We start from the raw sequence: 18,504 nt of genomic DNA on the forward strand, positions 1-18,504 counted from the left end.
AATGCACTTGAATTGAAAGCTGATGGTTGGGACACCAGGACCTTGAGATTCTGCATCTGCTGCTGCCTTTCCGTCCTAGTATTCCCATCTCTGCAAATCTTCCACATTCAGGTGGTGTTGAGACTCTTCTTTAACCTCACTGTGGTTTTTGGTTACAAGCTACCAGGAAATATCCTACACCTAATTTGAGAATAGCACCTTTGTTCTCTTTTCACATCTTACTATCTATCCAGTAAGAGGTTAAATAACTAACTTTTAACTTTTATTTTTTTTTAATTTTAAAATCATTTCAGACATACAAAAAGTTTCAAGAGTAGTACAAAAATTCTCATACACTCTTCACTCAGATTCCCCCCACCCCTTAACCCTTTGTCATATTTGCAAGTAAGCTACTGATATTACATCTCTTCTTCTGTAAGTACGCCATTGAATACAACACACTTAACAACATCAGGAAATTAACACTGATATAACCCTTTTATCTAATTTGAAGACATTATTCAGGTTTTGGCAACTACCTGAATAATACCATTCATACCAAAAGAAACACCTGGATCATATACTGCATTAAGTTGTTGTGCTTTGAGTCTCTTTTATTTTGGAACATTATTATTTTTTTTTTAAGAAAATGGGTCAGTAAGTTTGCATAAAATGAATCTCTCTTTGGGTTGTTTGATGTGTCCAGATTAGGTTATGGATATTTTGTCAGGAATACCACAGAAATGATGCTGTACTCTTCTCAATGCCTATGCCCATTAGTGTATGGTATTGATATGTTTTGTTACTGGTTATGTTATGTTATGTTAATTTGGTCACTTTATCAAGTTGTTCCTGTCATGTTTTATCATTATCTTATTGGGAGTTATATTAAGATGATAATAAATATTTTGTGACACCTCAAGATGTCAGTTAATACTTTTAGTATCCCTTTATGAGTCTTGCCTGAATAAATGTTGATTGTTGCCAAATGGTGATTTTTTTTTGGATCTTTTCATTTTTTCCATATTTCATCACCTAACTCCAACTATACAAAAGGGCTTTTCATATAAATATAGATATATAAAATGTTATTAAATGTTATAATAGTCAGTTGATGTTAAGGGGTTATAATATTTACTATCATTTAATTTGACCATGGGAGCTCCTTCAGGTTGGTGTCTATGTCCTTTTATGTGTCTAGTTTTCAGAAATAATAAGATTATCTAGGTTCATCTTTTACTTTTCCTTCTCCAGCCTGAAATTAGGCATTTCTCCAAAAATTCCATTTCTCTTAGTGAAGAGATAATATTTAGAAAGCATGAGTGGGTTCTATGATCTGTCTGTGATCATCACTTGATTGTTATTGCTTCTGGTGTCCCTCAGAGGGCAGAACCAAGAACCTAGATCTCATGAACTGTTTCTTTATCTTCAATAGATCCAATCATAAATTGAATTTTCCTTGCCATTATTCCATTTCAACCGCTTTTTAAGGACATCTTTTACTTCTTTATTTCATTTAATTATTTTTAATTCATTTATTTTCTTAATACTTCTGCTTTTTAAGACCCTTTTATAAATTTTCATTCCAGCCTTTTCTTCCTTGACATGCATCTTCATTTTGATGCAGATAAGAGAAAGCAGAGCCTGAATAACAAAGTATATTTATGAAAGCTTAGCACATGAAAAAAATTACATGATTCTTTCATGATTGAGGGCAGATGGATTTAAACCCAGATATTTTGACACATAGTTGAGCATTTTCTTGGTATGCTTAAAGAAAAGCCTTTCAAAACTCAGTCAGTGTTGTGGGTTGAATAGCAAAACAGATTTTGGAAGTCTAAACCATAGTGCCTGTGAATTGACCCTATTTAGAAATAGGTTCTTTGCGGATGATCAAGTCAAGGTGAGTTCATTAGAGTGAGCTCTAATACAATATGACTGTATCCTAAACACACACACACACACACACACACACACACACACACACACAAACGGAGGGTAGGGAGAGGGGGACTTGAACATAGAGACAGAGGGACATACACAAATACAGAATTCCATTGGAAGGTGAAGGCAGAGGTCAGGGTGATGCACGTACAAGCCAAGGAACACCAGAGTGCACACAGCCACCAGAAACTAGGAGAGCAATATGGGACAGGTTCTCCCTCACAGGCATTAGTAGGAACCAACCTTGCTAACTCCCTGATCTTGGAGTTCTAGCCTTCAGACTGTGAGAGAAAAATTTTCTTTCAGTTAAGCCACAGAGCTTTTAACACTTTGTTGTGGCAGTCCAGAAAATTAGTAGAACTAAAAACCAGGGTGTTATCAAATTTCCACGTTATGCTCCATATCTACACAGATCATAAATAGTGCTAAATATTTCTACTTAACTCATTTGAGAAAGGAGGGGAAAATGATGTAATTCATTATGTACTTAATGGTGCATTTAAAATACCAACCATTAATACTCTGCATTAGAATAAAAACAAACTACACCATAAACTAAGCGATTAGAACAGTAGGTCATAATAAGAAAACAGAAGAGATCGTACTTGGATAAAAATATCTATCTCTGGATTGAACTATTTCTATTAAGAAAGAAGGATTTTAATGAATGATAGAATGTAAATGCTTGCCTAACTAAAGGAAGAACTTGGCAAGCAGAGGGTTTAGAGAGAAGAGAAGGTAAGTTTATCTAAATTTATTTTAGAATTTCATTTGGCTGAATTAAATGAAAGGACTCTCCTGGCTCTCTGGGCATACAGGTGGGAATCAATGAAAGTTGTTCATCTTTTGGTTCTATGCATAAAATTTGCATGGTGAGGTTGCTTCTATATTTTAAAGATGAGACTAAAAGTAGAAACTGCTGTACTTTAAAGAGGGACAAAATGTTTCTTAATTCCCTAGGGAATTTCCTTCCTATTTTTTTCCCCTTGGTTTTAACAGAATATACTACCCTTGGCTTCCAGGATTTAAATCAGTTTTATGTTGAAAATTAAAAAAAAAAAAAAATATATATATAGTTAAATTCACTTATAAAAACAAACCTTTATAAGTTTATTGAGATCTCGGAAATCCTCAAGTACCAAGGAATTCACTGAAAAACTACCAGGAATGATGGATTCAGAGAACATGTGACATATTTATTCACTAAGATTTCTTTCAGCATCATTCTTAGTCATTCTATTTCGGTGAAAATAATAGGATTTATTTGAAGATTTAATGTTTTAATGTGTTCCTAGGAAATTCAACCTAAAGTTACTAAGCCATTTTATGGCATCTTTACAGGAGTAGCACAGTTATTTTTGTTGTTGTTGTTTTGAAGATTTTACCCATTTATTTATTCATGAGAGACATAGAGAGAGAGAGAAGCAGGCTCCATGCAGGGAGCCCGATGTGGGACTCGATCCAGGGTCTCCAGGGTCAGGCCCTGGGCTGAAGGCAGGAGTAAACCGCTGAGCCCCCAGGGCTGCCCAGGAGTAGCACAGTGTTTTATAAAATGCTATGTGTGAAATTCTTTGATGGACTGTGAGGTGGTTTATAAATGTTAGCTGTATGATTATTTTAACTAAAGTAGTTGCCTTCAAGAAAAATCCTCAATCTCACCTGTGGAAGTGTGTGTTGGTACTTTCTGGTGTGCTAAATGATTTGCACAGTATTAAATACATGATTTCCACTTAGGCCTCATGCTTCCCCATCTTCTATTCCTCTACTCAAGACTAGACTTCTTTTTCTTAGTCGCCTGCTAAACATCTGTTATTCCATTGTTATGCAGCTTAAAATTGTACTCTTTTTTTGAAGCTTTTTTGTTATTTCCTCTTCCACTTCCCCAGAGAACGAAGTAGTCAATATGGTGAGTGCTTGTTATATCTTGCCTGTATCTTACTAATGCTTGTGTTGTAACCATCTGAGAACATGTCTTTCTCCATTAATGAGTGTATTTATTTTAGGGGAAAAAAATTTATGCTGGTCATCTATTTAATATTAAGATATATCTTAGTGGTGCATGATATTGCACAGAAGAATACCTATTGAGGGAATTAACAAAGTCATATTTTTGTTACATATTTTGCTAAAGGTCACAGGTCATTGTATGTACCTCACCCACTCCTCAGTTTTGTAATTCCTCATAGCTAGAAAAATTCCTCTCTAATGGGTTTTCCAAGATATTCATAGTTTATACTTATTAGCCTCACATCCAGTCTGGGTAAGTTTTTCCCAGATTTATCATTTTTAAGGAACTTACTTTTTAATAGTTACTTTAAAGTAAGTTGGATAAGTTGGGTGAACCTCTAAGTTGTATTTTTATTTTATTTTATTTTTTTTATAATTTTTTTTCAATTTTTATTTATTTATGACAGTCACAGAGAGAGAGAGAGAGAGAGAGAGAGAGAGGCAGAGACACAGGCAGAGGGAGAAGCGGGCTCCATGCACCGGCAGCCCGACGTGGGATTCGATCCCGGGTCTCCAGGATCGCGCCCTGGGCCAAAGGCAGGCGCCAAACCGCTGCGCCACCCAGGGATCCCCTAATTTGTATTTTTAGTGTAAACCATGATTTCATCCAGTTTAAGTCATCTTCTTATCTACTAGTGCTTGAGACATGTTACAGTGACTGTTGTTCTGACTCTACCTGGTTGTGATATCCGACAGATGAGAAGCAATAGCTCGCTCATTTCTCTCCTTCTACCTTTTAGACAAAACAACCAACATTTTTCTTTCAAGAATGACATGCCCATAAAATGTTGTGTGCTCTAGCAGAGGCAAGTCGGGAAAGCTGACTTTTCTGTTGTGTGGGGAGTGGGGAGGGTTCGATGCTATTGCTCCTGCTGGCCACTTGTTCACTGGTATGGCTCAGTCAGCTGTGCTGTAGCCTTCTATGGCCAGGGCTTGAATGGTGAAAAGTCTGTGAATTTAGGGAGTGATTTATGATCAGGCTTGATGCAGTGGCTTAAACGATTTTCCAAATCTTGGTTTCTCTCTGACTTTATCTCAACTTCATTTCTGGTAAATTGGAACAATTACCTTCAGACTTTCTGGTACCGAGATGGCTACTGCTCCTAAATTCTTAGTTGAGGAGGAAAATGGTAATTTTTCATATAAATCCTCCAAATTTCTGAGATTTATTCTGAATAGATAGGTTTCAGACATTCAGCATTTGGTACGCTATTTGGCTTGGGTCGTGTATACCCCTCCTCTGGAACAATCCAGGGCAAATTCCCATAGAGACTTCATAAACTGACCTCAAAAAATACCTAGAGGGAGAATGGATATAAGGTAGCAAATAAAAATATCCACGACACTGAGACCCTGAAATGCACTAGATGTTCTATAATTTTTAGGTTTTTTTTTCCTTCATAAGCAAGGCCAATTGTGCAGATCTGCTCCCAAAATTCTGTTTCTGAAATCAGTTTTAATCTTTCTTACTGAACTAGTTACACAGGTCAAATTTTCAGAGCAGTTTAATTCAAGATCTAAAGCCAGGCTTGTCCTATTCATTAGATCCAACATCCAGCTGTCCATAATGCTTTCTAGGGTTCCACAGGCATTATTTTTGGTTAAAAATAACAATGTACTACTGTGGACATTTAAAAAAGAATGGTGTGGGGTTTTTTTATAGTATTTTTGGAAGTTTATTTTAAAAAATTGGCACATTTCATCATCTATTCAGTAAATATTGAAATAAGAATTTGTTAAAAGATTAAATAAGGCTAATTGGTTGGAAAAGAGAGGAAATAAAAATACTAAATTATAAAATAATATTTTTACCCAGGAATGGCAGAGAAATGACTGATTAAAAAAATAGCAGAAGCTTATTACTAATGGTTTTGCTTTTCTGGAGAGAGATTTGATGGCGAATGATAACCTGAGGCCAAAGGTCTGCTGACCCCTTGTCAGGGCCTGATTTCAAGTTGGAGGATGCAGGAGGGTTCACTGGGAAACAATCTGCAGATGCTACTGGTTATCTTTCCATGGTTTCCTTTTTCTGTGCCCCCTCTTTTTTTTTTTTAATCTTTGGAGAAACATGTGTAGTCCTGCTGCCTGTAAAAGTGATGTTTGAATGTATTCTGCAAAAGTTGCAAAGCTGGTAACTCATAAAATATTCCTGAGGCTGGCAAGTTTCACAAGATGAAAGGTTCACACATCTCTAACAAGTAACTAAAAAGGGTACTGGTGGAGTGGGCACCAGTACAGCATTTTGAAGCCTCACGCTGGATACCGGACAGGAGTTTGAATTCTTATCATGGACCCTGGAAGATTAACATCCCCACCATGGTTATTTTCCATGGGCGTGCTTAAACTTCATCTACCTTATTACTAAATAATTCAAAATAGGAACAAAACTGCTCTGTTACTTCTTCCTTTAAAATAGGATTACAATTTTACTATGAAGAGGGTTTTCACATTTATATTTAGCTCATTTCCCTCTAGCTTGAAAAGCAGTTCTCTCCTTTGTGCCAGCACTTGTAACCAAGGAGAATGATTACCACATGCAGGTGTCACTGATTGGTTGGAATTGCAAGCTGCACAGATTGGCTTGGAGGCCTGACCAACCACTCTAGCCTCTAATCTTGGTTCACTCCTGCCAGATGTCATTAGAGAGCAGTCATATCTGTTTTGACTGACAGTATAGCTAACAAGTAGGATGCATGTCAGTATATCATTGGTCTTTGTGGGGAAAACACACACACACACACACACACACACACACACACACAGATAATAGATGAACCTTATTGTCTACAAGTCTTATATGCAAGTATAAATCTCTAGAAAGGATGTTATAAATACATTTTAGCCAACTAAATATTTAGCCAACTAAACAGCCAACTGCTGTTGAGAGTTCCGTTTTCTCTCTTAATCTTCTAAACGACTATGCAGTAGCATCTTAAGGACAGGATGTATAGGGGAACAACAACTGCTACTACAAAACCTCCTATCTAATGAATAGGCATTAAGATTTGTGGCCTAAAGCTTCAGAGATACTTGCAAATAATTATCACCCCTTGCAGATGATAAATAAAATCCTTATTAATTAAGCAGACTGTATCTTCATCTATGGATGAAGCTCTCTTACACAGAAGCTCTCTTAGTATGTCTCCACATAAATAATCTTGGCAATTAACTGAAGGCTTCAATTCCCTTTTGAAAATGTACTGACTGAAGTCATGTGACTGACTAGGAAGCACTTCTCTTCTGCTCCAACTTTTGAAACCTCTCCTTCTCCGGATGGAGCCATTGCTCAGTATTGCAGATGAGGACTTAGGATATCTTTTTCTGTAAGATGGGACGCAAATCAGCAAACTACAGAAGAGGGTTTGTCCTTCCATCATCCAGTGGTTGTATATGTTTTAACTTGAAATAAAAATGTTAAGGTATGCATACATTTGTGTATGCTTCCTGCTTTAAACTTTTTCAATTAACGGACCAAATAATTATCTCAAATCAAGTAAGAAGATGGTTCCCATTATAGAAGCATTATGAATTTGGCATAAAACATAGGTCCTTTTAAGTATAACATGGTCGTGGCACAGAAAATTATATTTTGATCTCAATATTTTAAATATGTGTCTTCCATTCCTCTAAATCAGAATTTTTCTTATTCAGAAACTAAATGTAAAGAAAATGCCAAGTGCAAATAATAACAGGGCAAGAGAGACTGACCTTATATTTGCCAAGATTTTAGAGGCGTGCAAAAACTACCTGCAACGTGTAGGGAAAACATTTACACACACACACACACACACACACAATAGATAAACTTATTGATAAACCTTATTGAAGCCCATTGACTCAAATGATACTATCCCCCCCAGTACTTGGAAAATTCTGCTATTAAAGATTTAATTCCATTCTTTTGTGAGTCTTTCTGTTATGAGTAAGAAATAAATGAATCAGAGCCTTGAAGTTGGTGAACAGATGAAAGCTCCTAGAGGGTGGTGTGCCCAGAAGGGTAAGAACCTCTCCATACTTTGCTATATCCAAGTCTTCCATTTGGCTGCACTTGAGTTGTATGCTTTATAATAAACTGGCAAATGGTTCTTCAGATGTTACATACTCTACCAGGCATGTTGGTTCGGAGTATGGAAATCTCCAAAGAGACCTCAGCTCTCACTGTTAATTGGCTCTGTGGCTCTCTGTGGCTCGTTTCCAGTTCATTGTGAATCAATGTCAGGAAATTTGTTTTTAAGATACTGAAGCTGTATTGTATGGAGGAGCCGAAAACATGAGCTGGGTTCCCTACTGTGTCAAAAATGTGCATTTTAGAACCAAGTTTGGAAATGCTCTCAAGCTGGAAGTGACTTTGTGAGCAGCATTAACAGAACAACATGTCCAATTTCCCACGGGAATTACTGCAAAGAATTTTGCTGCAAAACATAGAAGTAGCAGAGAAGAATGTAACAAATCCGCCCTGTAATCACAGCAGAGGTGGGCAGCTGCTAATGATGCTGGTGGCTTTAATAATGAGCTGTTACCGACTGAGGTGAAGATGGAGAAACAAGTGCAGGCAGTGCGTGCAGATGAGCATGCTGGGCTCCAGACAAGCCTGGAGCACTTAAATAAATGTGCTCCGGTTTTCATGAAAGAAGGGACTGTCTTCAGGGAATACACTGGGAATATCTGGCACTTTTATAACTGGTGAAGTTGCTGGTGAAGAAACATAACTTCACACGGCTGGCAAGAATTATGGGCTATTTTGGGTCTGGATGTGATTCCTTGGGCATGGATATTGGGCTTGTCCCTACCATCAGTGAAGCAGTCAATAAAACAAGACTGAATCTTAAGGAGATGGGTAGGGTAGCGGTGAATGAAGCTTTTGCTCTCTAGTGCTTGACCATTGAGATCTCAACCCAAGTAAAACCAATGTGCATGGAAGAGCCATTGGTTTGAGCGAGCTGCTGAGACGATCCAGATACAGATGATTTCATACCTGGTTCAAGAATTAAGATGTGGTAGTGGAAAATATGCTTCCAGATAAGTTTGGAGGGGTGGCCACAGTGTCACACTCATCATTCGGAGCACAGCCTGACGAGAGTAGGATCTCACCAAGGGCCTCTGTTGCTTTACATGGCCAGGCCACATAAAAACAGGGAAAGATGTATCCATCATAGTAAGAGACCAGAAATAAAGTTTCTCAAATTCTCAGCAGTGGAATATGTATAACATTTAAGCTTTAGCTAATATTATTAAAAGGAAATTGATATGATTAAATTATGATTTGCGATTAAAAGGAAATTGAATAAATTTTGCCTTAACTTCCAAAACTAAGTAAAAACATAAATAAATCAATAATAAATACCTCTATAAGGAATTCTCAAAATTTTGCATAATTTTTTTTATACCTCATACTTTACTATGTAACATTCTATTAACAATCTTTAATAGAAACAGATGAGAAACAGCAAGCCCCAGACCTATTGGACCTGGCCTGGTACTTTCAGCCAGGCCTTGATGGTGCTAGAAGCTTACAAGTCTTTGAACATAAAACTTTTCACAGATTCTCAAAATTAGATAAGACTGCTGTAACCAGGGGCATCTGGGTGTGGCTCAGTGACTGAGAGTCTACTTTTTTATTTTTTAAGATTGTATTTATTTATTCATGAGAGAGAGAGAGAGGCAGAGACACAGGCAGAGGGAGAAGTAGGCTTCATGCGGGGAGCCCGACATGGGACTCGATCCCGGGTCTCCAGGATCACACCCTGGGCTGAAGGTGGTGCTAAACTGCTGAGCCACCTGGACTGCCTACTTTGGCTCAGATCATGATCCCAGGTCCTGGGATCGAGTCCTACATCAGGCTTCGTCTGCCTGTGTCTCTGTCTCTCTCTGTGTCTCTCATGAATAAATACATAAAATCTTAAAAAAAAAAATGGAAAAAGACAAAAATGAGACCTCTCTATAATCTGGTGTGAGCATAGAAAAATCATTGTCCAAGAAGCAACATACCAAATATAACCAACCTTTCCTCAGTTAATATGAGCAACTGCTATTTCTTAATTCTAGCATTGAGCCTCACTTCAATATCCTCTCCTAGGTAAGATCTTTTGGGATACGCAGTCATAGAATTGCCCCCACCTTCTGATAGTAGAAAAACCAGAGCAAAGTCTTGTTTCCTTAGAACTCTCCACCAAATAACTCAACCAAAACCTAAATTGCATACTAGGCTCTTTTTAATACCCTCTGTGATAGTTTATGTGTCAACTTGTTTGGGCTGAGGGACACCCACATAGTCGGTGAAACATTATTTTTGGGTCTGTCTCTATAATCCACTTTCTGTCTCTCTCTGTCCTTTTGGTTCTGTTTCTCTTGAGAACTCTAATATAGCTTCTTACCAAGACACTGAACACTTTTCCATGCCTTTCTTGCTGTGAACAAGAATAAACCCAGGTGTTTTCCTGATGGTCTTTGGCTGATGAACACTAACACAAAAACGAAGAAATAGACTGTAAGGGTTTAAAGACTTGGTTAGAGTGGGGAAATATATTATGTAAATCTTAGAGGAATGCATTGTAGGAAGATGGAAATAATAGGGAGCAAAGATCAAATTTCTCTGACCCTAGAATATTATATAGTGCCACAGTAGAGTGTAGTGTGACTTATTGATTAAATTATCCAATTCAATAAAAGTATGGTGAATAGATATAGGAAAGCTGTTTCTGTTTGCTCTGTTTAAATTACAATTAAGTTTCCAGCTGGAGATCTCCACAACATAGTAGAACCCTCGCAGGGATGGTATTTGCCTTGTTCTATTTTGGGATTTTTTAGCAACATCACCTTATAACAACAGCTGTTCAGAGTGCTGAGATTGGTATGAATTTTTCTTCTACTGCTGGCAAGTTGAAAAGCTGTAAAATATTTTCAGTTCATTTCAGGTTCAGGTATCCCTAGGAGCAACTGTCTTCATGAAATCAGAAGGGAAGGTACTAAGATTGTAAAACAGAGATTCAGAAACTAAATGCAAACTGCTGTTGGTTGGAAACTCCAACTGGGACTTTATTGCCAAACACCAGACATTAGAAGATCAGTAGCTAAATTAGCCAGAGTAAACATCCTGAGGTGTAAAACTAGTGCCAGCTCGCTGAGCTAACAATAAGGCACGTGGGGTAGTGGCAAGGCTGAGGAAAAGCCTAAATATGGACAAATTCAGTATCTGTTTCTATATTGAAGGGCATGATTTGAAAAAAATATATAGTAGAAAAATAAATTCAGCTATACAGATGTAGTATGGAATTTTTGGAATATTTATGCTCTTGATTAGAAATATATATAGTTTGAGGGCTAATATAGGAACCTAATGAAAATTATTGCTCAGATAATTAATCTTAATAATCATAAAAATAAAATTTAGATCTTCCATGGCATTGTTTATTAAAATGAGCATATATATATATATATTTTTTCCTTTTCTTCTTTCCTTTCTCTTTTTTATACTTTGTATCTTCTTTCCTAATCCTCAGTTTTAAAAATGTTTACTGTTATAATGTACATATCAAAAATTGCAAAAAACACAATTTTATACTTGATGACTTTGCCCAGATGAATTTACTTTTGTAACCAACACTTAGATCAAAAGATAAAACATTACCAGCACAACACCTCTCCATCTGGTGACTATTTTTTTTTTCTAGTGGCTTTTTAATATCTAGAATACAGTTACATTTTTAAAAGAAATGTCATTTCTCCTGAAACCAAGATGGATAACTATAATAATAATACTGCTATACTGTAGTAGCAGCAGTGATGTAGTATGTATCATCTCTATTCAATGGTCCTCGATGAATATAAGTCTTATAAGATAACTGAAATTTCAATCATCTGAATTTTAATTTTTTCTAAACTTTCTTTTTTCAAAATTATAGGCCATGATGGTGAGTTTGAACCTTATCCCAAAAGCCATGGAAAGCCACTAAAATAATTTCTTCAATAGAAAGTCTTCAGTACATCTTTTTTTTTTTTAATAGAAAAACAAGACTGTCATGCCTGTAGATGATACATTAATAGGAATCAAGTTGGGTTAGAGTCCAGAAAAGCAATTTAGAAAGTAAGGAATTAATCTACTAGATAAATTATAAAATTTTGAACAAAGGATGCTTCAGTTAGTTTGAAGGTAATGAAAAATATGTAGTAATAAATGAAAAGAAGACTAATTATGTCTAAGTGATTGATTTAATGAGGAGATTCTGGGGGAAAAAGTCAATCTCAAATTTTGGCTTGGTGGATGGTTATATCATTAATAACAAAAAACATAGAGGAAGAAATAATAGCTAAAAGCTCATTTTTCCCATTTCATTGCAGAATGAAAATCCTCCTGACTTTCCCTTTAATATTCTTTTTTTAAAGAAAGTTAATATGACAGTCACTTTATAAAATCCTTCACAACAGAAGTATCTTATCAGAAACAAGAAAATGTGTTATATGTATATATACATACACAATGGAACAATACTTTGCCATCAAAAAGATGAAATCTTCCCATCTACGTGGATGGGACTAGAGGGTATTATGCTAAGCAAAATAAGTCAGGCAGACAAAGACAAATATATGATTTCACTCATATGTAAAATTTAAGAAACAAAATAGATGAATGTAGGGGAAAGGGAGGAAAAATAAGACAAAAACATAGGGAGACAGACCATAAGAGACTCTTAACTCTAGGAAACAAACTGAGAGTGGCTGGAAGGGAGGTGGGTGGAGGGATGGGGTAACTGGGTGATGAGCACTAAGGAGGGCAATTGATGGAAAGAGCACTGGGTGTTACATGCAATTGATGAATCACTAAATTCTACTTCTGAAATTAATAATATACTATACGTTAATTAAATTTAAATCTTAAAAATGGGGGAAAATAAACTTAATTAAAAAAAGAAAGAAAAATGTATTTGAGACCCAAACGTTGGGTATTTAAATCACCAAGGGCCTATTTCTCATAATATGTGCATTTCTTTCTTTCTTTCTTTCTTTCTTTCTTTCTTTCTTTCTTTCTTTCTTTCTCTTTCTTCTTTCTTTCTTTCTTTCTTTCTTTCTTTTTACTTAAAGTTGCTTTATTTCTCAAACTTTCAAACATTTCGATTCTTAATGAGTCATTTAAATCTTAAATATAACTATTTCAAGCTTTTTTTTTCTATTGACTAAGATTTATTATGTTTTATACCATAATACAATAATAACTCAGTTGTTTCCTAAATATCCAGGACTGATTTTTCTAGATTTTTATTTCTTGTGGCATAATTGCCTATATTTCTTTTCCTTTCCTTTTTTTTTTTTAATTTTCTTCTATTATGTCAATCTATTTGCTTCCTTTCCTTCCACCATTCCCAGCTGTTAGTGGCCAATGAAAATGTACTTTTAAACCACCCTCATAAAATAATTCCCTTGTTGCTGTTATTTAGAGAGAATTGAATGCCCATCTTATTTGCATTAAAAATTAGCACTGATCTCATACACTTGATAATATTCAGGACTATTTATTTTTGATTAGAGTAAATTTCATTGAAGGTCATCTTTATCAAACTTCTATTACCTGGAATGACATTTGTTTATCATGTCTCCTCTGTAAGGTGGCATAGTCAGTTCCTCACTTTTTTTGTCTTTCTTGACATTGATTTTTCTTTTCTGAGAAGCAAAAGCCAGGTATTTTATGGAATATCCCTCAATGTGTATATCTTACAATTTTTCATAATTATACTTACTTTATACATTTGTATATTGAATGCTCTAGGAGTGATTTTTTTTGTTGCTGTTCTTAGTAAATGAGATCAAGAAGAAAATGATTCTGGTTTACTCAGTATTGGTGGTGTTAAATTTGTTGGTTAAGGGTTAAGGTGGTATCTAGTAGGTTTCTTCAGTCTAAAGTTACTATATTTTATTATCTAATCTATTAAAAAATAGTAGTAGTCTGTTAAAAATAGTACAAAGATATTTTATAACTGTATAAATATCTTATTGCTCATCAAAATTTACCTACAAGTATTATCAACCATTGATGATTTTCTAAATTTATATACATACACATAAGTATTTTTTTTAATATATATATTTTTTAATTTATTTATGATAGTCACACAGAGAGCGAGAGAGAGAGAGAGGCAGAGACACAGGCGGAGGGAGAAGCAGGCTCCATGCACCGGGAGCCCGATGTGGGATTCGATCCCGGGTCTCCAGGATCGCGCCCTGGGCCAAAGGCAGGCGCCAAACCGCTGCGCCACCCAGGGATCCCACACATAAGTATTTAACAATATATATATGCTTTGTTATATATTATATATTATTTTTGCTATTTAACATATGTAAATGTTTATATGCTTATGTTATTATAATTATGTACTATATTGTTTACATAGACTAAGATATAAATAAATATATTATGTAAATATAAATATAAATATGTTAGCTTTCTATTTTAAGGAGAGCTTTCTCTTTGCCTATTTATTTTTTAAATATCAGTATGGACTCAGAAGTTATTATTGTTTTCAAGGAATTAAAATACTCCATTTATTTTCTATGATTCAAGTTATCTATTTGATGTTCTTATCTGTCCATAGTGATGTATCTATCTAGGTCCACTAAACCTTGAGAACAGAAGTCAGAATTTTTTTTGTATTTCTTTTGTAGTCAGAAAGGTCATAAATTGCATATGTAATACATACATTGAAGAATCTGGATGAACACATTTTTTTTCTGTAAATTATATGGATATTCAAACTAAATATGATGAATAGAGACTACATATACATTATCATAGTTAATTCAAGTCAGATTTTACCATAAAGTAAGTTAGGGAACATTTTATTTTTCAAAGATTTTGGGATTTCAGAATCTGAAATTCAGGCTAATTATAAAATCTAGAATTTGAATATGTTTGTGAGATTCTTCTTAGGATTTAGACAAATTAGGTTAATCCTGGATTATATTTTAACTTAAAATGCAAATAGAGTTAGAAAGCATTTAGGAAAATCTGTTAATAAAATATAAAGATTATTTCAGATAATATCCATGGAAATACAATAAGATTATTTTTATAGTAATGGCTTTTATACATGAAATATAAAAGGTTTATTTAGAGTTACGTGTTGTCCAATCACTTGTTACATGATATGATACTAATACCTTCCTGGGGAATTTGTTATGTGTATAAGGCACATAAACTTGTAAAACTTTATATTTTAATCTACTAAGAGTTATCAGAAAAGTGGTTCTGGTTAGCTTATTGCTAAAAAAGCAAATCTGAGAATTTTAGAACTTACTGTAAGGAATTCTCTCTCTAAAGATTTTGTACCAAGAAAACACAGTAATAAAGAAAAGATATGTAGGGACATGCATTAGGTTGCTGGGCCCTTAGAGTACATTACTCCCTAGTTCAAGGATAACACTTGATAATTTTCCTCCTCTCCATCACCTTGCTTTTCAGTGAGGTGATACTGAATGAAACCACTGAAACTGCAAGATGAATGGAAACTTTTTGTTGCCAGGGAAACCGCTACTAGGTGTTGTATGATCTTCATGTTCTTCTTTTTTTCCCCCCTCAAAGCAGCAGCCCCTTGATGCCGGAAGAAAAGGATTGGGACTAAAGTGTGTTCATATAATGAGAATATATTTCATGTGAAATATAAGTGCCCTACATAAATATATTACTATTTTATAGTCTCTGGCAGTATGTATAAAAGCTGTTATTAAAAGAAAAAAATCAGATGCTTTATCTTTGAGTGTATTGTTTAATTTTATTGTTGCCCTCAAGGCTTCCATTAAATGTGTCATGTCTTAAATGTACAAAGTCTGTATTGGTAGAGAGCTATGATGATTTCCACCTGTTCTGTTTTTAGTGCCCTACTGTGCCAATGCATTATCTATAATAGTCCCTCCACATTACTTTTAATTTATTCCCAGAAAAAAAAAAAAGAGAATACCTACATAGTTCATCTAAAAGTATTTTTCCCTAGGATTAAAAAGGTTGCCATTTTTACATGCTGACCTGAAGTGAAAAGGAATAAAAATGAGAGCTATTTTCGTTTTCCAAACATTGCTTTTGAAATCTTCAAAGTGAGCCTTGATAGAGAATATGGACAGATAAAAATGCTACTACTGCTCCGGCCTCAGGAAGGAAAAAAATCAAAACAGAAATTTCCCATGGTGATTCCCTTTATGGAGAACTGATCATTAACCATCATGCTGTTTGACATACTTTGCAGATGGACGGATTTACTCCTATTGAAGCTTAATTGGGGGAATTACCTTTTTAAAAAATGTTTAATCCTGTAACTTTAGAAAGAGTGAAATAAAGACATTCTTCCTATCGTGATGAATGTACTCTGTACACCTAAAAAGGTTATTTTCTTTTAGATCTCAATGAACTAAATCTGGGTTTGAGACCACCAGGGATCTATATACTTGGATGTCAATGTCTTGGCCCCTGATAAAATCGCTTTTGCTCAATCGCACTGGGGTGTTTTACCACCAACTTATGTTATAGACATTAAAAGAAACAATCATAAGGAACTTGTTAGCTTTTCTGTTGTGTCAGTGTTATTGGGGACATCAGTCAATATATGGAGCAGCTTCCTCTTTACAATATCCTAAAGAAGACATTTTTCTCAGGCCTCAGTATCAGTAGAAGGCATATATCTCTTTTGAACACAGCCCCTGCTTCTTCCCACTTCCCTAATCCTACAGATACTGCATCTCTAAATTTTATCTGTACTGCTTTCACCACCAGGAGGGTTCAAGTCAGCATTTTGGTATGTCTCTATACCTACTCAAGACTTCAGAGTAGGCTTTACTCTCTGCTAATCTTGACCTCGGAGTTATGATTTCCTTTCTCATGATTTTCTTTCTGCTATTAGTAAACTATTTTTATCTTTTTACACTGTGGGCATTTTAAATATAAAACACATAAAGCAATTACTGATGGAGATAGTGTGTCCAAGAAGATATTTTGGCTTTTTGTATGTAACTGAAACTCAAATGCTTCTCTACAATTAATGACTATTTGAAATAATAATGGGTTAGGGACTCCCAGGTGGCTCAGTGGTTGAGCATCTGCCTTCTGCTCAGGTCGTGATCCCAGGGTCTGGGGATCCATCCTTGCATCGTGTTCCCTGTGCAGAGCCTGCTTCTGCTTCTGCCTATGTCTTTGCCTCTCTCTGTGTGTGTCTTTCATGAATAAATTAATAAAATCCTAAAAAAGAAACAATAATGGGGTAAACATGTTTTCCTATTAAAGACAGGTGAAGGAATGGACACAGTGGTGAGATTGAACTACTTCTTTTTCTCTGTTTATTATTTTAAATTGATATTTAAATGACATATAGCATTTTATTAGCTTCAGATATACACATAATCATTAAATATATGCACTGAAGCCTTGACTTCAATCTTTTCTTTAGCTTTATGCCTTCTTTATCTTTATCTTTATCTATCTTTATCTTTATCTTTATCTATCTTATCTTTATCATCTTATCTTTATCTTATCTTTATCTTATTGGTTTCATATTCTTCTGAAACTAAGCTTTCCTCCAGTGTTCCTTCAAGTACCTCTAGATTTCTGGTTGTATTGTTTAAACTTGACGTTTCAAATAGCAAAGTGCCAAAACTTTAATTATGGTATAAACTAGTTGGATATGGTAATAAGTGAGTCTCTGAGAGGTGTCTAGGGGCATAAGCAGTACGCTGCTGATGTTACTATAGAACATTTCTATCAAGTGCACAAGGGAAAGCCTCATAGAAATCTCCAAATAGCAGTGTGATTAGTATACATATAAAATGAGAATGAGTGAAGAAAATTAAGTCATTGAGAAAGATGCTGACATTCATTGAATATTTATTATAAACTAAGCCCTAAGTTATCATATTTGGATTTTTGATCACATATGGACTTTTAAAAATACTTTTCTTAGTCTTTGAAGAGCAGTAAAATATTGTCAGACCTCTGTAGTGTTCCCTGTTTTAATAGACATAGAAATTATCCACGGGTGAAGAGTAAGACAGACATATATAAATGGTACTTATAAGAAAGAACTGAAGCTCAGAGCAGAAAATGCTCTTATTTATTTTTATTATTCTATTATGAGAATGATACAACCTGAAACTTTTCTGTTTACAGTTGTCCTGAAAGCTCAAAGCTTTGTTTTATGTCCAACTCAATTATTTTACCCTGGGTACCTAGGTTTGCTGTTAATATTTACAACCTCAACCTTCTATAGTAGTCACCTTTTATTCACAGGAGATACATTCCCAAAAAAACCCCAGTGGATGTCTGAAACTGCAGATAGTAGCAAACCCTATATATACTATGTTTTTTCCCATGCCTACATACCTAGGGTAGAGTTTAATTTATAAATTAGGCAAGTAAGAGATTAACAACAATAACTAATAATAAAATAAAACAATTATAGCAATACACCCTAATAAAGGTTGTGTGAATATTTTCTCTCTTTCTCTTGAAATATCTTATTGTACTATTCTTACCCTTCTTGTGATGACATGAGATGATAAAATGCCTACTTGATGAGATGAAGTGAGGAGAATGATGTAGGTGTT

At 35.0% G+C, this 18,504-nt stretch overlaps 1 pseudogene; it reads left to right on the plus strand.

Moving 5' to 3' along the window:
• Positions 1-7,987: 7,987 nt before the first annotated feature.
• Positions 7,988-8,897, plus strand: LOC112922813 (3-ketoacyl-CoA thiolase, mitochondrial pseudogene; annotated as a pseudogene).
• The last annotated feature ends 9,607 nt before the right edge of the window (positions 8,898-18,504 follow it).

This window comes from Vulpes vulpes, chromosome 16, assembly GCF_048418805.1.
Source record: "Vulpes vulpes isolate BD-2025 chromosome 16, VulVul3, whole genome shotgun sequence".
Taxonomy (NCBI): Eukaryota; Metazoa; Chordata; class Mammalia; order Carnivora; family Canidae; genus Vulpes; species Vulpes vulpes.